This window comes from Rhopalosiphum padi, chromosome 2 (assembly GCF_020882245.1).
Source record: "Rhopalosiphum padi isolate XX-2018 chromosome 2, ASM2088224v1, whole genome shotgun sequence".
Taxonomy (NCBI): Eukaryota; Metazoa; Arthropoda; class Insecta; order Hemiptera; family Aphididae; genus Rhopalosiphum; species Rhopalosiphum padi.
In genome coordinates, this window is record NC_083598.1 from 28,138,490 (window position 1) to 28,159,805 (window position 21,316).

The following is a 21,316-nucleotide window of genomic DNA, read 5'->3' on the forward strand; positions in this document are numbered from 1 at the left end:
GATTATGAAATACTGGAATGAATAAACTTCAACTAGATTGACCTTTATTTTTATACATAACACGAATACACTTCATACACTATAAAGTGCTATATGATAACAATCATAATCAACATTAATTGGTGTAAACTAAATAGTAAATTGGCAATTATACCTATATACTAACCTATGTATATTATGTATGTGATATGCATATCATAATGTATGCATCTACCTAACTTATTATACACTATTAGTAATAATAGTAATAATAATAATAAGTTTATTGACGCCCTTGTTAGGGCAATAAAGTGTACATGTTTTTTTTACAAGAAATGCACAATATTATATAACTAATAATTAAATAAATGTTATTAAAGAATATGATATGCAATAGTGTTGAATTGTAATACAATTTTAATTTATATTTCAAGTTATAAAACTACGATATAACTGCTAGTTTATTACAATGAGAAATTTATTAAGTGAAAGTTAAACATAGATTCCGAAGTTTGGGCTCATTATCAAAATTGAAGTCGAAATTATCCAGACTATTATAGACCCAAAGCATTCGAATTTTTGATTCACTTAAACTATATTATTGCGTGTGACTCAAAAAATGTAGGTCGTTTTAGGCCTAATGTAGAATGTAGAAACCAGCCATCCTATTTGTTCTAAAAGTTCGGGACATATAACAGTACCTTTGATCATTTTAAAAAGAAACAATACCATTGAACATTTAGCCTATAGAAGAAAGAGAATGCATATTTTATCTTACAGAAATATATTATATTATTATACGTATTTATTTATCTGTATAGGTAATATAAAATAAGTTATACGTAATAGACTTCAACGTCTGTTACTGTTGATACAAGAGGAGTGTGATGAATTATTCGTTAACTGTGCTATCGATGGATTTGGACATGCGTGCCGTGTACTGTGTACATAGGTAATGCAATTTTCCAATATCAGTTTTATGTATGTACCTACTTAGCGTGCGTGGTGTTTACGGTATATACGGTTGGCCATCGGTTTTACGTACCTGCACGAAATTTATGTTTATGATACGTTATGGTATTAATCACGTTGAGTGGTGAAATATCTCATTTACGGTACCTACCTCCACCAACATTTAATACGTAGCTACGTGTTTTTTCTTCACAAGTAATATTTTTGTCAAATGAAAACACGGCTATATGCGAAACGTGCTTTCCGGTAATCGGCATATAATCCACTTGTAATATTTTCAGAACAACGAACTCTCGAATCGATTGTATCAAGTAGGTACCTAATCTACCTACTCGTGTCGTGGTTCTTCGCCTGCATAATGTATTATTATTATGATTAGAAATAGTCTAGTGTCATTGTCATTTTACCAGGAACACGTGTTTTATCATTGTATATTATATAGGTACTAAATTGTTGAATGATGCACCCACGCAAAAACCCAATATAATATAGATATACAGAGTGATCAATTTTAGTGTCTACACTCAGTATTTTGGTAAGTTGTCATTTATTTAAAAATATTGCTTTAATGCATAATTTGATGTCATATCAAAAAAAAAAACAACTAATTTTTACAATTTGCTATATTATCATTTTTTAGGTCTAACTTTTTTAAATGATAAAATACATTTTTATTTTCAAATTCCAAAGTAGAATAATTAAATTTTTAAATGAGTAGTTTATTAGTTATAACTTATAACTTATAAGTTTTAAAGTTTTGATAAGTAGAATAGAGTGGTACAAGGCCACAGCTAGGGGTTCGCTGCAAAATTTTAGTCCACTGGGGAATAGTAAGTTTCTAAACGAGAGTAGTAGGTAAAAAATTACATACATTAATTCTTACAAATAATATGTGTAAGTTCTTTCAAAGTAAAAAAAGTACGTATAGTACATCCTTACACTAACGGTATTGATTTATTTAATTTGTTTATTTTTTTAAATAAATTATAGCATCATTTTGACTTCATTTTAATGTATAAAATATGATATTATATTTTATTATAAAAATGATTGTTTAAATAATAGTTTTATCAAATATAATATATTTATTTTACAATTATTCAATAATTTAACATTTATATAATAAGTATAAGTAATTATTTAATATAATAAATATAAACAATAAACTACTTTAATATACTATCATATTAAAGTAACTACAAATAAACAATTAGTATAGGAATTAACATAAGTAATTTTTTGTACTATGTAGGAACTAACATATGTTTTTTTACCTCGTATAGGAGGGTATATTCACCCAGTTCATACTCCAGTTTACTCCTTTCATATATAATATTATAGCTTTAAAAATCTTAAAAAGTTATAGCTTACTAATAAGTTACTCGTATGAAATTCGGTTTTTATTGATTGAAATATTCCGAATAATATTCTGGTCCGGTTAGGTATGGTATTAAAAATATACGGCATCATTAAAAAAAAGTAAGGACTTAAAAATAAGTAAAACTGTATGATAATTTTTAGACATTTCGTTTTCAAATGACATCTAATCAAAACTTTTCGAAATAACGAGTGTATATATAGACACTTAAATGTATCACTCGGTATACAGTGTACACGTGTTTTAATGTTTTCGGTTTTAGACAAAAAAAAACCAACCGCAAGTTAGGTACCTATACCTATTATAATAATACATCTCCTCGGTAAATAATTACAACCATCGTTGTTATATGTGTATGGCTAAGCCACGATGCGACGCGGCACGCATTTACGACGATCGCCGATCAGCTGTGACTGTATAGGTATATACTGCAGCTATATACATTATAATATATACTTATTTTATACTTATATAATGTATACATTTTTTTTTTTATGTCAACGTGCCTATATATTTCGCGCGCGTCCCTTCTACGACGAGCGTCGTAGGTATACTTACTGCAAATTTATGAAAATCTTATTCATACACAGATATTCACTATATCCAGACGACATCCATGACAAATAATAAGTACAGTGCGGAATCCGTCCACCCGCGGGGCACACGGTATTGTTGTTGTTGTTGTTATTATTATTATTATTATTATTACCGTATAGCGCCGCGTATAATATGTAATATGTATATTATGTTTTTTACTATTACTATTTTTTTTTTTTTTTGTATAAATTATTATGCGATATCGAGTTGACCCGAACCCGGTTCGTCCGCGTGACCTCCAAATCAGACTGCAGCGGCCGTGGCGGCGGCAATAGCGGTAGCGATGGCGGCAACAGGCCGCGCCGGGAGATTGATATATAGTAATAATAATAATAACATTATTTTTCGTGTGGTCAGTTTCCCAGACGTCGTCGTGCGTGTACGCAACTACGCGCGTACGTACGTGTTGTACTGCCGTCTAACACGTATAGTATTGTCCGCTGTCGTCTTCGAAAGTTCCTCCGCGGCTCCACCCCTCCTCGGCGACTACCCCTCAAACAGTAATCGTAATAATAATAATAATATCGACTGTTACTATTGTATCGCGGACAGTGTGCGTGTGCGTGTATGTGTTATTGGTTGTATTGCAGTGGTGCGCGTTTAGTAATTTTTTTTTAAAATTTTTTTGTAATTTTATGTATATACGTACATAGAGGACAATTTTTTTTTACTCGCGAAACAATCAGTTCTTGCAGTCCAACTAGTCGCCATCCTTGACCGTAACACAGGTATACTATTGTCCGTCTATTTAATTCACCCATCATAATTTTAATTGTTAATAGCATATAATATACCGACTCGCGAGCACTACTATTTTCTGCCCGAAGTTGTATAACATTCTACTGCAGCGACTTTGAAACGGACTAGAATGTATAGCATATAGAAATAACGTATCAAAGGTTAAAAGCATCTATTTTTTACTCGCATTTATTGCAATTGTTTATGAAAAACATGTCCGACGAATATAAGTCTATAAAACTTTGTGCCAGCTGAGGTTTATTAAATTTCAACAATGATGTGCATCATCTATTTAACTTGTCTTAGAACTACACTGACGTACCAAATAATAAGACGACGGCATCATATTAGGTTTGTATATGCAAATATAAATAAGTTATTATACAGTTTGTGTATAATATATCGCAGTATTTAATGGTATACCACTATACCTATATGTATAAATGCATCATATGTTACGAATTATTTCAGAGTTGTAAGGTTAAATTTTAATTCAGTCTTGTATATTGTTTTATCAACATTTTTTTATATACGCACGTGTTGGTGTCTTCAGTACAGTGTTTTTGTCATAGTAAATTTTTAAATAAATAATAAAATATTTTCAATTTAGATCTTTTTTAGTTTCATAAATTGAAACTTTTAAAGAGATAATTTAATCGTATATTATATAGTATATATGTAATGTTTTATGTAGTGACGTTTCTTTTAATTAGTTTGTGTTATTTATACTAACTTTAAATATTATCATGATAACTAAAAAAAAAAATGAATATTTATAAAAATAATTGATTAATATCTGTTCGGTACATCTAAAATTAATAAACCACCTGTTATAACTTATTATAATGGCTATTATATTTGAATATAATATATTGTATCCAACTATTAAATGTAATACATAATATTATTACGATATGCCTACATGATATAGAATATAAATGGGTTGATACACACAGTGGTAGATTTAAGATTGAAATGATAGCTGGTAAAATCATAAGATGGGTTTCGTACAAAATTTACCCACGACTCGTGACATTCTTACCTTTTACAAAAACTTTTCGTTGTAATGTAACATATCTCCGTCACCGTTGGCATTTAAACATTTTTCAACTAAATGACTGTTAAATCCACCGCTATTTGTATATTTATAAGAATCTTCTTCTTTTTTTTTTAAATACACGTCAAAATGTATGGAATAATATTTTACGAATAAAACATTACAAAGATTATTTCATCATTTAAAATAGTTAACACGTGACAATATGCACACGCTGCATAATGTAATAATGATGAATTGTATACGATCGAATAATATTACTATGCTACTATAGTTATTATACGTATTACATGAATATGATTATACAGTATAGAACAATACTATAATGTTAAATTGTCTATAATTTTAAGTAACTTGAATTTTTCACGTTAGGGATATTCAATAATTATTGCTATCCAATAGAGTTTTTAAATTTTATTAAAGATTGCAGGGAATTAAGAAGTTATTACATTGTATTATCAATATTAATCGTAATTCGTGTTGTTGTTTTAAATATATTAATGCATAGAATAGTTGTTTAGTAAGCTTGTAAACATTATATCGATCAATATTATTTTAATATACCTTGTTATTATTATTTTTTTTTTAAATTTAATTATTTGCATAGCTAACGGTTTGTAATTTCCAACTTGTACATGTTTAATTACTGAATATTAACAAAATTATAAATAACTAATAACTATAATAATTCAAATAACAACAATTTATTAACTTGGGTATTTAACACACCTAATTAAATTATGTTTATGCTACGAATAAAATAACTATTAATTATGATATTGAGAAACGAGTTCCTAAATAATTCAAACGATAGCAAAAGTTTTTTAATTTAATAATATTTCATTATCTAATAATTTATTTGGGATGAGTACCACTTAAATGTGCTATACATACATGAATAATAATTTTTATTTAATTTTAACTTTATTTATAACATTAAATAAAATTGTATTATTAATATTTTGAAAAAAATGATTAATCAAGAATATGTAATTTATAGATAATTGACATTGAAATACAGTAAAAAAACTTTACAATTGATAATTGATGATTAAAAAATGAGAGTGATGAAAATCTTTGTTAATATTTTATCATTTTTAGATCATTTATACAATTTATACTTACCTCTAATTTACATTTTAGATCAAATTAATGATTATTCATAAGCACACAAAGGAATGCGGATATATGATTTAGATGGGCTACAATAAGTGATATTACGTGTATATTTTAAATCTCGAATTCAAAGATATAAAATTATAAAATAATATTATGTAACTTTTTATGCACTGTTACCAGCCCTCCATCTAAGAAAAAAATATCATTAAGTTGTAAAACCATTATACTGCTGTTAGATTAATTTCTTTATGACTTATTATTATATAAAATTAAACCTACAAGTTAAATTATTGATATAATCTGAATTTTCTGATTTGCACAAAGATACGCTTAAACTATAGTTGTGAGTTAACGTAAAACTTATATAATCAATAAGTAAATGTTATTGTTGTTGCAAAAATATACGTATGTAGGTGTGCATTTCTTTTTAAAATGTTCTGTCATATACTTGTTAGGTAGTTGTTTCTAGAGCTATTTAAATTATTATCCAGGAAAATATTGGTTATAACTTATAATAATTAATTCACATATACCACTATAACATGTGATTTTTATTTATATGTTAAAACCAGTTAAGTATAGTTAAACATTTGAAATTATTACTATAGCATATTAGCATCAGAACTAGTTTTTATGTTAATTTTTGTACATGAAAAAATTAATTGATACATATTATTCAGGTAGAAGATTAAAGGATATTAACGACAAAGATTATTTTTATCTTGTTGATATAATTCTAATACTTTTTTTTACTTAGTAAAAACTTAAAGCTCAGGACTTGGGTTATATTCTATTTAAATTATTTAATTACAAGCATTATGTGCATTTATAATTTTTTTATTTTAATAGGCTAAACTGTATTTTAAGTTATATTTACTTTTACCTTTTTTCTGAAAATATTCCGTATCAGTACAATTGCATACAATTTTATGTATTATTATTTACGTGATAATATATATTCCAATATTTAACTATTCATACTTATTTTGTGGGGATTAAATTTAAATTAGCTATATTATAGCTTTAAATAAAAATAAATAAATATATATTTATAATTATTTAAACTCATATATATATATTTATAATTAAATATTTAAATATTATAAAAGAAACAACGAAATTGAATATAGTATAAATAAATGTTAATGAAAATAATTTATCGTATATACTATACGTCTATATAGTCTATATACGTAACTTTAATCGAAATGAAAGTCAACACGGATGTTTTGTAATAAGAAAGACATTTTGGATGAATATAATACTGTTTAGTGATTCAACGTTGTAACACAATTAAATAAAAATAAATAAAAAGTGTACAAAAAAGAACGCTTTGAGTCAGATTGAGCCACTATCTTTTTAAATACCAACTGTTGACAATAAAAATTAACTTTATACAATATGTTTTATAATTAAATAGGAAAAGGAAGTCCAACAAAAAATAAACGCATTTTGTTATTATGGAACATGATGATTTTAGCTCTCAATAGATCAGGCACAATACTTTTCAGTTTATGGTTACATATTCGGACCATAAAAACGAGGTTAAAATAGTAATAATAATAAAAAAAAAATTTTTTCAAGAATAAATAATTTAGGTAATGTTAGTGTCTATATATCAACTTAAAAAAAAAAAAATATTCGTTATCGTATTACACTTGTGTTAATCATAATACCGGACTCAGCAAACTCAGCGAACTCAGATCACTAAAAAATAATTTATTTGTTGATTCTGCTTCTATTTAAAATAAACTCATTATTATTTGTGTTAATAAGCATATACAATGGCGCAGGTAATATAATATTGTTTTTAATGACCTTTACGTGTCACCAGTTAGCAGTAAATAGTAATAGATAGGTAACAATAGTCGGAAACCGGAAGGAAAGCTTAGTAGGCGCGTTGTTGAGAAAAAAATGTCTGCTGTAATTTATAATCTATGAACGATTTTTGTTTATACTTTTAAAATATATTCAGCTATTTTATTTTTGCAATATGTATTTAAATAGTTTTAATAAATCAAATAAATTTTTAGTGTATAGAATCTATACTATAGATATATTTAAACGAGTTGAACTGGTTCTGTAGAAGTGGCCTTCCAATATAAAATATTTGTCTATCAAAGAACCATTGTAATTGTTTATCTATTTAACTATTTCAATATGTTACCTATATTTTTAAATCTATTTAATGACAAGTTTATCTATCAAGTTTAATTTGGGTAACAAATTTTTTCTTTTTATATAGAAAGTTTCTTGTAGAAGTTACTTAAAAATAGTAATGATTTGATTTTTATTGTTGATATAAAAAATCTAACAACTAAATGTGGTTATAATTGAATTAAATTTTGAATTTTAACCTTTTATAAAATTAATTTTAATATTTAACAGTAAGTAAGAACAATACTACCAAATCCCTTGACAGACAATAGATTATAACTAAAAGAAATGTATACTTAAACACAATTAATCATCTTAAATTATAAATAATTATAAATAATATAACAAAACACTGATAGTGTTCTAATTAAATATTAAAACATATTATACATACTATAAAATCCATTATGTTTTTCATAGGATGTGAATTATCAAAATACCTATAATTTATTATTTGTTTATTAGAAATTTTATTATTTATTTTAAATACGTAAACTCTGAAACATGTTTTTACAATAAACAAATGTACTGTAAATATATTATGTAAATACATTGAAATTGTATTATGAAAATTTTGAATTGAAATTCATAAACATTATTCAATTTTTCTGAACTCTAAGTTTTTATTTTGAAAGATGAATATTCTATGCATAATGGCATTTAATCTTCTTTTATCATTTAAATAATTCATATTTTGGCATACGTTTTTATAGCTAAATAAACTACAAGTCTTTTAATGCGTTTTTCAATAGCTCGATAATTGAACTTTGCTCTACCATCTTACGCGTTATCAATCATTTTAGTACACATGTACGCCCACAGTTTCATTCCCGTTCTGCTTTATGCCTATTATCATACTTTTAATTAAAGCACAATCTACAAAGATTGTTATTTATTTATGGTATTTGATTTTGTTGCGTATTACATACCTAGTGAATATCATGCAAGACAGGAAACGAATAATTTTCTTTTTACTATAATAGCGGTTTTGGTATCGATTTATTTTGTTTGTATCAGTTTATTGAATGTCTCCTTGAACTATTTATAATGAGCTAATTTAGTTTTTTACTTTAGCAATGAGAAACGACATTTGCTTGTGATTCCTACCTATATTAGAATATAATACTAGAGTAACTATATTAGACTATAATAGTATCATTTATAAGAAAGTAAATGCAGTTTTTTTATAGTTGCATATTTTTTTAAATATTTAGATTTAGATACATCTATATAATGGGTAGCTTAAATTAATATCTCGTTAGTATTATCATTTATCAAAATGCATAGGTAGATTTTATTCTTAACTAAGATTATACATGATGTAGGTATGTTATAAAAATATATAAAATTAGATTATTATAAAATAAAAAGTAAATATAATAATTAGGTAAATAATAAAACATTTTATTCTTATTATTTAACTATCTATATTTTTGATAATATTATGTACAATGTACATAAATAGTATAATTTACATACTTTTATATGATGCAATCCATTACTCACCAATCATTATCATTATAATAAATAATAACACTGTAAAGAACAACAACTATTTATTAAATTACCTAGTTAATATTGTAAAATTATATGTATTGTTATTTGTTACTAAATAGGTACTAGGCATTTTATATAAGAATATAAGATAACTCATCGAACACCAAAATACATTTTTGTAGGTATATGAAAGTATGAAAAAGGTGCACCTATCGTAGGCGTAAATTGAGGGAGGGGCTTACATACATTCTTTAAAAGTTTTTCAAGAAATGTATGGTTATTTATTATAAAAAATTATAAAATGTAAAACATAATTCCTATTCATAGCCGATAGGAATGTGTTATGTGAACATTTAAGCTTTATGTATGAATTTTGTATTGTAAATTTGTAATAAAATTAAAATGATTGAGCTATACGTTAATATTTTTTAATGACAACGATAAAAAGTTATGTATTATTCGCCGTTAAATAAATAATTTTGAAGTTTTTATATAAAATTATAAAATTTATATGTAGGGGGTGCGGGGGTCGAAGCCTTTCGCGAGCCTGTCCTATGTTTATAATTTTAGCCCCCCCTTCTAACAAGGAAAATGTATGCTTATGGCACCTATTAGTTATAGGTTATTATACGTAATTTTAAAATCCAAGAGGTTCAGGGGTAGTAAGTACTATAAATTAGTAACTTATAAAATAGTTCGATAATTTCAATATTTTTTATCCACGTCAATACGTTACACACTTAGGTACATGTTACATTGTATGTTATAATACAAAACTAGGTTAAGTACATTTGAATACAAAGTATCTATTCTTATATTAAAATAAAATTGTAAAATGTATACTCTAAGCTTGGTACTTTGATAACTGTTTAGAAATTTCATTATTTAAACTATAATACATTGTTTTATGAGTTCTGAATTTGAAGGATAAATAATTATTGACAAATGAAGATATTTATTTTTATTCGTGTATTTAAACTATATAGAAAAATAACAGTACAATAATAATAGCTACTTATAAATGGTTAAACATTTTTAATTTTTAAGTTTAAAAATAATAATTCAAATGCTTAATATTATTACCTAACTAGCGTACCAGATAAGTTGTTAAAACCATTGCTCACTCTACATTAATCACTCTTGAAGCTTAGTTTATCCAAAATAAATATTTTATACTTTGCTTTAACTAAGACGAAATTTACTGCATAAATCTACAGAAAGTATAAATATTCATGGGTTGTCTTATCTTTGTTTTACGGAGAAAAAAAAATAGATTGTTAAATAAGTACTGCAGATGTTTTTGAATCAGAATTTATTTTCTACATTGTCCACGATAAATATTAATTTTAGTTTGATTTTGTGTTATAATTTATTATTTTTTTGGACAATGGTAATTCACGCCATTTCAGAACTTAAAATTTGTGCTACCTTTTTTTTTTTTTCATGTTTGAACCGATGGCGTCGTGGGAACTGCTTTCGCATTACTTCCACTGCGTCGAAAAGAAAAATTTGTGCTACCTACAAGTGGATAAAGTTCCTTAATATGTATTTTTCAACTTTCCTCTATTTAAATAATAAACCATGCCATTTTTACCATATTAAAATGGTAATTTTTAGGACCATAACTCATAAGTAATGGTGGGGTAAATTTTGCATTGTTTATCGTGTTTATTTGCCATAGAAGTAAAATATATTTTCGTAGTTCTTGTTTATACACCACTACAACACTAAAATACTTAAATGTTTTAAATAGTATATAATACTTGAAAAATAAATTGATTTGTCTCTTATAATTTTGATTATTTTTCTAATGTTGTAATTTGTATTCATTGCAAGATATCTAACGTAAGTTCAAGGCGTAAAGTGTTCTTTTATGTAATCATGATTTAGTTAGATGCATAAACCAATCTAAAGTGTAGGACTAGATTAGATTAGGTTAACCACAACTCTCAACTAATTCATATTACCTGAAATTGAAAATTTTAAGTAACTATGCTAAATAATATTATACAACATTTTAAATGTTGTTACCTATATGTAGTTTGATTACAATTTGATGATATATATTCAGGGCGTGGTTAACATATTATATAATTAGTAATTATTAATTACTATTGAGTACAATTTGTGATATTAGAAATGTCCATTTTCATGCTGTTGATAATTTATAAATTATAAAATATTTTTTTATATAAAATGCTTTTTTTTATCAATAATATAATTATATATAATTTACCATGATTTTTTTTTAAATTTTACTATAAAATATCACATATATTTATTAAACATATTTTTTTTTTACTTTGTGACAGGATAGATTTTTATTTTTTTTATTTAAGAATAGTAACAGGTAAATACATGAATTATATTTAAATAATAATGATGAATTTACAACTAAATTAATCTATTTAATCCTAATTTTTAAAGGAATGAAAAACATTTTTTGTTGATAATTCTGCTCCAAAAGTTTCAATAAGTCGTTGGATAATTTATGGGTGATTGTAAACTACGCTAGAATACCGTTTAAAAGGTAATGAAAAGGTTTAATACAGCTACTACAGTTTTATTTTGTTATCTGTAATGGGTAATGGAAACTCCGCCAGTGTTAAGGCCTTCCCATATTGACATCTGTTGCGATGACGTAGGTTGTCATTTCTAAAGTTGATATGTACAACTTAACATGATATCTTAATCAAATAACCTTAAAAATTAAAAAAAAATAATTAAAGGATAGTGTGAAAAATTTAATGATTATTACGATTATTTATTATGATTATTTAACGTAATACACATTACAATGTGTCATTGATTTGTTCAGACAATTATTATTTTTATTTTTAAGTTTTGTATTTTTATTATTTGTTGGTATATATTATGCGCATACCTAGTTATTATTTAATGTGAAATATTATTATTATATTAATATATTATAGGTTTTATTAATTTTAAACTGTTACCTGTTTTTCTTTTCTGCCGGAATTTACATGAACTCAATTTTACCTGTTTTTTTTTCTGGCAGAGTTATTTACACTAAAAAAAGGTATTATTGTGGCGGAGTTTACTTGCGCCCAGTTTTTATTCTTAATTTATAAGTCATTGTAATATACGGTGATTATTATCAGTTTGATTGGAAAGGGAATGTCACATGTCGCATATAATAAAGGTTCTTGAGAGACTTAAAGTGTATAAAAAGTTGATATAAGTACTCACAACGATTGGATGATTAACGAATGTATAGTGATTATTTAATTCGCACAAAACATGAACTATTTATTATACACTATTGTATAACACTGAAATTTACGGTCCATTCAAATTTTTAAAGGTAATTTTACATATAAAATGCAATTTTTAAATATAATAGAATATAAGAGAATATTTTAGTTATTTATAGTCGCTACAAACACATTTACATAATTTTTGACTTGAATTTGAATAAATTATGTAATATGTGAAACGATTTTGTCAAAAATTAATTAAAGTTTAATGTTTACCTTACCGTATTACTAATTTTCGATTAGTTATAGAAATATGTTATAAAATATCCTTAGAAATAGAAACTCATTACTGTGTCGGCTAATCAGAATAGTTTTTTATATACCTATCGAATTATCATTGGATTCAAAATTAACACATCTCTCACAGTAACTATAGTGACTTCCTTACTACTCATGTGACGCGGTATACTCGAAAATGAATTCTCCGACTTACTACAGTACCAGGTTACATGTAGGGAAACATGGGAAACATATAGGCAGGGCCGTCGCGATCAAAATAATAAAGAAAGTGAGATGCATGTGTCAACTCAAAAAAAATTTTCTCGCTTCACTCGACAACTATTTGTTACCTACACATTACATATATATAGTAGTCAGTAAATATATTTTAAACAATATTACAAATTCGTAAATATTTTACTATGTTCTCCACTTTACTATCTCTTATATATTGTATATATTTTGATAATATCTTCACAAGTATACTACAATAAAATATTTTCAATAACAAAATGTATAACACTGTTGTATATTTACAAAACTATTATAATTTGCCATTTGGTAACATAATATAATATTGCTTTTATTAAATGGTTGAGAAAATAAAGTAAATAATGGTTGAATAGAATAAATATATGATTTTTAATTTTCATTTGTTAGTTTCAACAGAGTATCGAGAACCATTTAAAATTATTTTCTATAAAATAGATGCATTGTGAATTCAGCTTTAGTTGTGACATTAGAATTATATCGTTTAGGAGCTAATCTTTTACGATGATGTTATATTTAACAAATATTAAATAATAATTTAAAAAATAGGTAACTGGTTTTAATTAAAACTTAACTATTTGAACATAAGTTAAATTTAATTAAAATAATAATTGAACTTAAAATTTAATTTTTCTATTTGAAAAATCAAAATTCAAATGTTTTAAATTATTTAACAAACTATATTTTAGTACTTAAATTGTATTATAGAATTTGTGTTAGACAGTTGGTAATCGGAAAATTAACATATATACCTTCATCATTATTATAAATTACAGTATACCTATTAATAAATTATTATGCCGTCATATTTGTACTTTGTAGTATTTACAAAATTATTTATAAATTGTATAAAAAAAAATTATAATTTGGCAAGTGCCAACTCAAATACTTAATGTATCAATATGCCAACTGACATATTCATATTGTACACTTGCGGAGGACACCCCCTAAAACCCCCCTCTGGGACGGCCCTGGATATAGGGAACATGTATCTATTTAATGATTCACTAAAATTTAATGAACCAATCTATCAATCACTAGCCACTAAAACATGTTTAAGGGACCATTAACTCACTAATGATTCATTAAAGTTTAGTGATGCAACATACTTAGTATGATGGGTTCCTATCAGGTGTTCCTACTTACTATTCGTAGTTTATTTTTATTTTAAGGAATTCCGTTACATAAAATTCAATTTACATGGTTGAAATGGTGTATAAATGTGTTTTGGTCGATCTTGAAGCTAGTGATTCAGAATAAATCTCTAGGGTCCTTAATATCGACTTGGGGCTGATCCCCAGGGTCTTTACTATCTAGACTCGATTGTTGACATATTTGTGGCACAGGTCATTTAGTATCAGAGCTCCATTGTAGAGTATCTCTACTTTAGAATATTAACATATAGGTATTATTTTATTTTATTTATCATGAATAACTATACGAAAATCAAGATATATGATTAAATTGTAATAGTATACATATTACATAAACATTATTATTATCATTTTTATTTATACTGTAAATATATAATACTTAAATATGATGATATTATTAACATAAAAATACGGTTGAAAATAAAAATTGTATTTAAATTATTATTTATTTATATTGATAAAAGGCAAGGTTAGCGTGTGTGATGTAAACGATTTATAACTAAGTCTATTGCACTCATAGTTCTGAAATTATAATACAATCCCATACTCAAGGATATGCACCTCGAAACCAATATTTTGAATTTCGTATTTCAAAAAGAGGGTTCATACAGAAATTAATTGGTTCACAAACAAAAAGTTGTTTATTTGTATAGGATTGCCGTGGTTTACATAACATAAAATAGTTATTATATAATGATATTTATAATTTTAAACCCATATTTCGTATTTGCTCAAATCTTCCTAATTTAATGTGTTCAAAATATGTGTAGTTTAAGTTAACGGAGTTTAAGGCAGGGTAAATCCACAGGTATTATTTGATTTGTCGCGTAAACGCTGTACAAGATCAGTTATAATTACTAAATATATCTATTATATAACAAGGCCTAGCACGAATGACCCTTAACAAATCTACAGTTTACGATCGATTTTAATAAAATTGTCGTTGATAAATCTAACTAGTTCCGTAATGTCATAGGCTACTTTTTACTTTTCCACACATAAATGTTGAATAATAATATAATTGACTAACGAAGAATTACTATTATTTTTTTTTATTATCTATTTTTTTGTCATTAGTTAGGTACAGGAAATAAAATAGTTATTAAAATTGTATATAATTTTAGACTTATAATTTATATTTGGTCTTAATAATCTAAATAACTGTGTTAAAAATCTGTGCAGTTTAAAAACGGGTAAATTTACGGACATTTAATTTGTCGCAGTCAACGCCGTGTAGGCGATTAACTAGTATAAAACATTATCATAGTATTGTTATTATTTATTTTTACATTTTATTTATTAGTATTACATGTTATCGTTATTACTAAAATATTTAGTACTGGTATACTATGATGTGTGTCCTTCAGTTATCTAGGTAATTCAAATCACTCGTCTAGTGATTTTGTTTTTATAATCACAACAGTTCTAAGAAGTTTAACTAAATACGACCTTTTATCAACGGTTATCATTTTATTTGAAAAACCGAAACATATCGTTTCAATATGTACAACGTATAGCTATAGTTTTATAATGATACACAATTATTTTGGTAGAAAAAATAATTATTCCATTTTTTAAAAAAGTATTTTTATATAATTATTTTTATTCAATAACCAAGTCATAAAGTAATATTATATTATTCGTATAATATTTTATTTTCATATTTTAATTCATCTAAATGAAAATAAGTATTGTAATTGTATTTTTTTGTTTTTCAATATGTATATTGATTAAACAAATTTAAATGTGTCATATCAAAAGAGTAAACTCAATCAATTATTCAGTTTAATTGATAAGATGTTTATCGAGCGGGCTGATTAAAGTCATCAACAGAAATAGTTTTATGTATAGTAATTAGTGGAGTAATTACTAAAGTAAATTTATTAATCACACGGTTGGTTAGGGTGGGGGTGTTGTAAAGCATACTCCGGGTCTTCTGAATGTTTATAATCCAATTATTTTGTATTCACATTAATCATTATGTATGTAGGTATAACCCCTATTTACCAGAATTCATAAATTATTTATCATTTAACAAAAATAAAGTGAGATGTATAAGTATTATTATTTTTAGATTAAGCTGTACAGCTACAGTTGGTAACTTAAATTTTCGATATTCTTAAATGAACAAAAAACATAGAAATATTAATTTGATAATCATAATGCACAACTGAAACTTATATATAATTTAAAAGCTACGGATATACGAGTATAATCATATCGAGAACTTAAGAATTTTATTAAATTGATAAGTATTAAGTATTTATAAATTGTTGAATAGTTATAGAGTATTATTTTATTTTTGTTACGTATACTTTTTACTTTAACATTATTTTTTTATGGAAACCGAAATCGTATTACCTATAAAAAACTGCGTCACAATTTTAGGAATGACAAATTTAATATTGAAAGGTTTGAAACTATACAAGTAGAATGTAGTATGGATATCATTAACCGACAACTGTATTCAACATGATACATAAAACTATATAGTATATATATATATTATACTGGCAGATCGTTTTCCCTGTCAAATCAATTACTGGTGGATTTACCCATTCTTAATCTCCGTTAAATGTAAACTACACTGCAGATTTTAACACAGTTATTTGGGTTGTTTCAACTAAATAGAAAATAAAGGTTTGAAATTATTTTCAATGATAATAACTATTTTATTTTATGTAACCTGCAATGGCAACTCTACCAAGGAAAAAATATTTGATTTTCGTGACCCAACAAATCCTTTAAGATCTGTTAGTAATTGTATATAGTTTACAATAGCTATTGGAATGTTTGCGTTATCATTCGAATTATTCATCAATTTAAAATTAAATAAAAGTAAAAACTTAAGCTTTAAATGGCTTACTTTAAGAGTCTTTACAAATAATAAACAAAGCAACTCTTATTTTTATAAAATTTACGGTAAAATCGTAATATTTTTATCTACGTGCCATCGCAATAATATAATTGATAATCGGTATACTTATAGAATATAGCTTACAACAAACGCGTATAAAATATATTTAAAAAAATATTGGTGGGTATGATAGGTATTAGGTATATAGTAGAACGCATATTTATTATTTGATATTAAACGTTGAATGTTTTACGGACTTATATTGCAGTTAAATATTCCTCCGATTGTAAATTATAATATACGACGCGTGTAATGTGTACGTGTGTATTATGTAGGTAGGTGTTGGTTTATGCCGCGCGGCAATTTAATAATGCGAATACGAAAAGAAAACAGACGATACCGCGAGCGATTAAACTCGTCGGCTGACGGATAATTTATTGCAGTGCCGGCGCGGGAGGAGAATAATATTATAAATATTCAATAGACCTGATAAAAAAAAAAAAAAAATAAAAATAAAACTAAACCACCGAATTTATATGATATTATATAACGTCGTGGACAGGCGTGCGGTACACGTATTCGTCGAGTAAGCTTCGCGGCAAACGCATGTGCAAGACAAACGGCCGCCGCCGAATCCCCGATAGTGTGCCTCTCTCTATTGGCAGCTTGATAACAGAACCGTCGGGGTACTTAAATGGAAACAGCGTCTCGAGCGAATCATCGTTCCGTTCCGCGCGCGAGTCCGTCGCTCACTCGCGCGAATTGATCGCGAGAAAAACAGCCTATCCGACCGTAAAGTATAATAACATTATCATAGGTGTATTGTATTATTATTGTTTGGAATAAAAAAAAAAAAATTAAATAATTACCGCGGCACTCGGGGAGAACGGCCGCCGGACGACGCTCGGAAAATTAATCGTATAATTACCTATTATGCGGTCGCTTTCCCGAAAGGTAGGTGGTGTATAGCGCTAATAATATAGGTACTATTAATGATATATTATACCTACCTATTATTTGCTCCATCCGTGAAAATGCGGAGATGAAAAAATATGTCCTTAAAATATATGTAACTATTTTTTAAATTGTTTTTTAGCCACTTTAAATTTCGCGTGTTAAACCGGGCCCCGAGATTTTTAAATTATATAGGTACATAATAGGTATATAAATTATGGTATTTGTAAGCTGGATGCAAATTATTTATGGTAAGAGCTATGTGAAATTATCCGGCGAGCGTAAGCCTACGTCGGGATTGATTACACTATATTATTTATATTATTTTATTAAATCTTATATAATACAACAAATACTGTGTTAGATAATAAGCACCTATATATATATGTTTTTTGTTTCAAAATAATAGCGATGTAGTCATTAAAGTACCAGCATATTAACCAATGACCTATTCGTCACATACATAAATAGCTAAGTAATATAAAAACATCGTATTATTTCCTGTTAATGAAATAAAGTATTATGTTTCTATCTATCTATATGAATAAAAGGCAATGTTTGTGTAAGCGATCCACCGCTAAGTCTTTCGCATTCATGGTTCTGAAATTAAGTATTTAAGATAATACTATACCTTAGGATGTGTACATCGAAGCCAACTATTTAAATTTTACATTTTAAAGACGGGCTCACGTAGGGATTTGTTGATTCAGGAAAAATTAATATATTTTTGTTTGCATATGGTTGCTGTTTGTTAGGTAGATAAAATAAAATAGTTATTATAATTGGATATAATTTAAGACCAGTATTTTACGTATGTATTTTGTCAAAACCACCCAAATTACCGTGTTAAAGATATGTTTAGCTTATATGTAACTAAACTCCGTTAGACAGGGTAAATCCACTGGCATTAATTAATTTGTCACGGGCAACGTTGTACAGGATCAGCGCTAGTTGTTTATATTATATAATACTATGTGTAAATTCCTTAACTTTTTATTAATATCATTTTTAATTAGTGTTATTTGATTTTAAAATCAATGGTTTTATACATTTTAATAGAATGAGTAAACTATTTTAATCATTATTGACAAAATGATAATAGATAATAAAACAAATAAAGAAAATATCTAAAATTTCAAAACTAGCCCGGTGGGTGTATTTAGTACACTCTAATATAGCTTTAGTAGTACCAATGTGTTTATTGTTTTTCTATATTATACGTACACAACAATGTATATATTATACATAATATTATACAACTGGGGTTTTATTTATAAAGTTTTCCCGCTTAGTCATCTTAATATGACTAAAAAGAAAATACACGTTTAAATATTAACAAAAATGATCAATCATTTTTATCAAAATAATGTTATTCATATAAATTTTTATAGGATTATGATTTGATGATATAATTTTAAAACAATTGTAAAATGTATGTACAATCTACAGTTAACTTCAAAATATACGAGTTAGTACCTGAGATGTAAAAATATATTATAGTATTATAGGTATAATTTAATATCGTTATAGGTCAATGTTTTGTAAATAAAATTATTATAAATATTAATATTATTATGTTTAAAGAATAAAACTAAATTAACTATATCTATTATTATTATTATTATTTAATAAACGAGTAATGTATTAAACATTAATTAAAAAACTGAAAATAATATGTGTTTGTTGTATTTATTTGTTTTTAATCGATATAAGATATTAGTATCTTCTAAGTTACCTATTATAGTAATTATGATTTATTGTTCAAACTTTAATATTGAAATTTTTTGAAATTTATTAATTTATTATACTTCAACTTTTCATTGTTATTTTATTTAAATAATAGTAATATATTTTTTTAGTTATTATTAATTAGTTTTTAAATATTACATCCCTAATATGCGTGCAAGAAAAATATTTATTATTTATTAAATTACCGGGTACAAGTAAAGTCTATGATTTTTAAAGGAGTTAAAAAGTTCTATAAACAAATTGTTGGTTCTGTATCATTGGTTAAAAATTCGACTAAATATATTATAATATAATTTTTTTATCTACTAAATTAGTTAGGTGTATATTATACATATTATGTCAATACTGTACTATTAACTAGTGAGTATAAATTTACATATCATTGGATAGAATATTTCACTTATGTTTTTATTGAAAAAATATTTAAATTATTCTTTAAAAATGATAGGTGTTATTTTTTTACTAATCTACAAATATAAAAAATACATTTTTTTGTTGATAATTTATTTTTGAGCAAGTTTAAAAAAATATTGTATTTAAAATTTGATAGAGTATTTAAGCGTTTAAAAAAAAATTCTTTGTTCAATGTGTCGGTATTATTTTTGTAACATGTACTATAATACGCAGTTGAATAAATTATCAAATAAAGTTCAAAATTAAAATAACAATAATTGCATGTCAAGTTACTGTTTCAAAATTTGAAGTCAATGAATTATTTAATGGATCAGTCTAAAAGGGATCTGACTGGACCTTTGTAATGAGAATAATGTTCATTCAGTTGAAAATTCCATGTATGAAAATTTGATTAAACTGATTGACAGAGCTAACTACAAATTGAAGGCCTTACTCAACAATAAGGCGATTTCATATTTTGAAAAAATTAGGCTGTTTTCTGAAAAAAAAATAAAAGTAAAATTCTACGTAATTCATTAGTACAACAAACGTAATATAATATCACAGATTATTTTTAATTGAATTGTTGGTAAAAGTGTACTTGTCCAAAAAATTTGAATGAAACAAATATTGCTGTGGAAACAGCTCTTGACCTTATTTTGATATAAATATTTTCCAATACTTCGTAATTTTGTACGCTTGATAAAAACTGAATTTATTTTCGATTTCATTTATTTTATCTCGATCAGTATTATAATATTTAGTTTTTGGTATGGTATTTTGAATTAATTATAATAATATAGGTAGCTGAAATTCGATTTGTTTCCAAAATAGTATTTTGGATTCATCGAGTAAACATTTCAATTTATAAAACCTGTGATACGGCCTTCAAAAAAACTAGATGTATTGAATATTTTTCATGATATCGGTATCGTATTAATTTATCGA

At 25.7% G+C, this 21,316-nt stretch overlaps 1 protein-coding gene across 3 annotated transcripts in view; it reads left to right on the forward strand.

Moving 5' to 3' along the window:
* The first annotated feature begins 3,264 nt into the window (after positions 1-3,264).
* Positions 3,265-21,316, forward strand: part of LOC132919868 (adipokinetic hormone/corazonin-related peptide receptor variant I-like) — an 85,344-nt gene continuing 67,292 nt past the window's right edge. Inside the window, exon 1 of one of the 3 annotated variants that reach the window (XM_060981764.1) lies at positions 3,265-3,654. The gene's annotated coding sequence lies outside the window, so the exon portion shown is untranslated. Of the gene's footprint in view, positions 3,655-17,802; positions 18,227-21,316 lie in introns of those variants that run through there. The other 2 variants (XM_060981766.1, XM_060981765.1) reach the window with 2 other exon arrangements.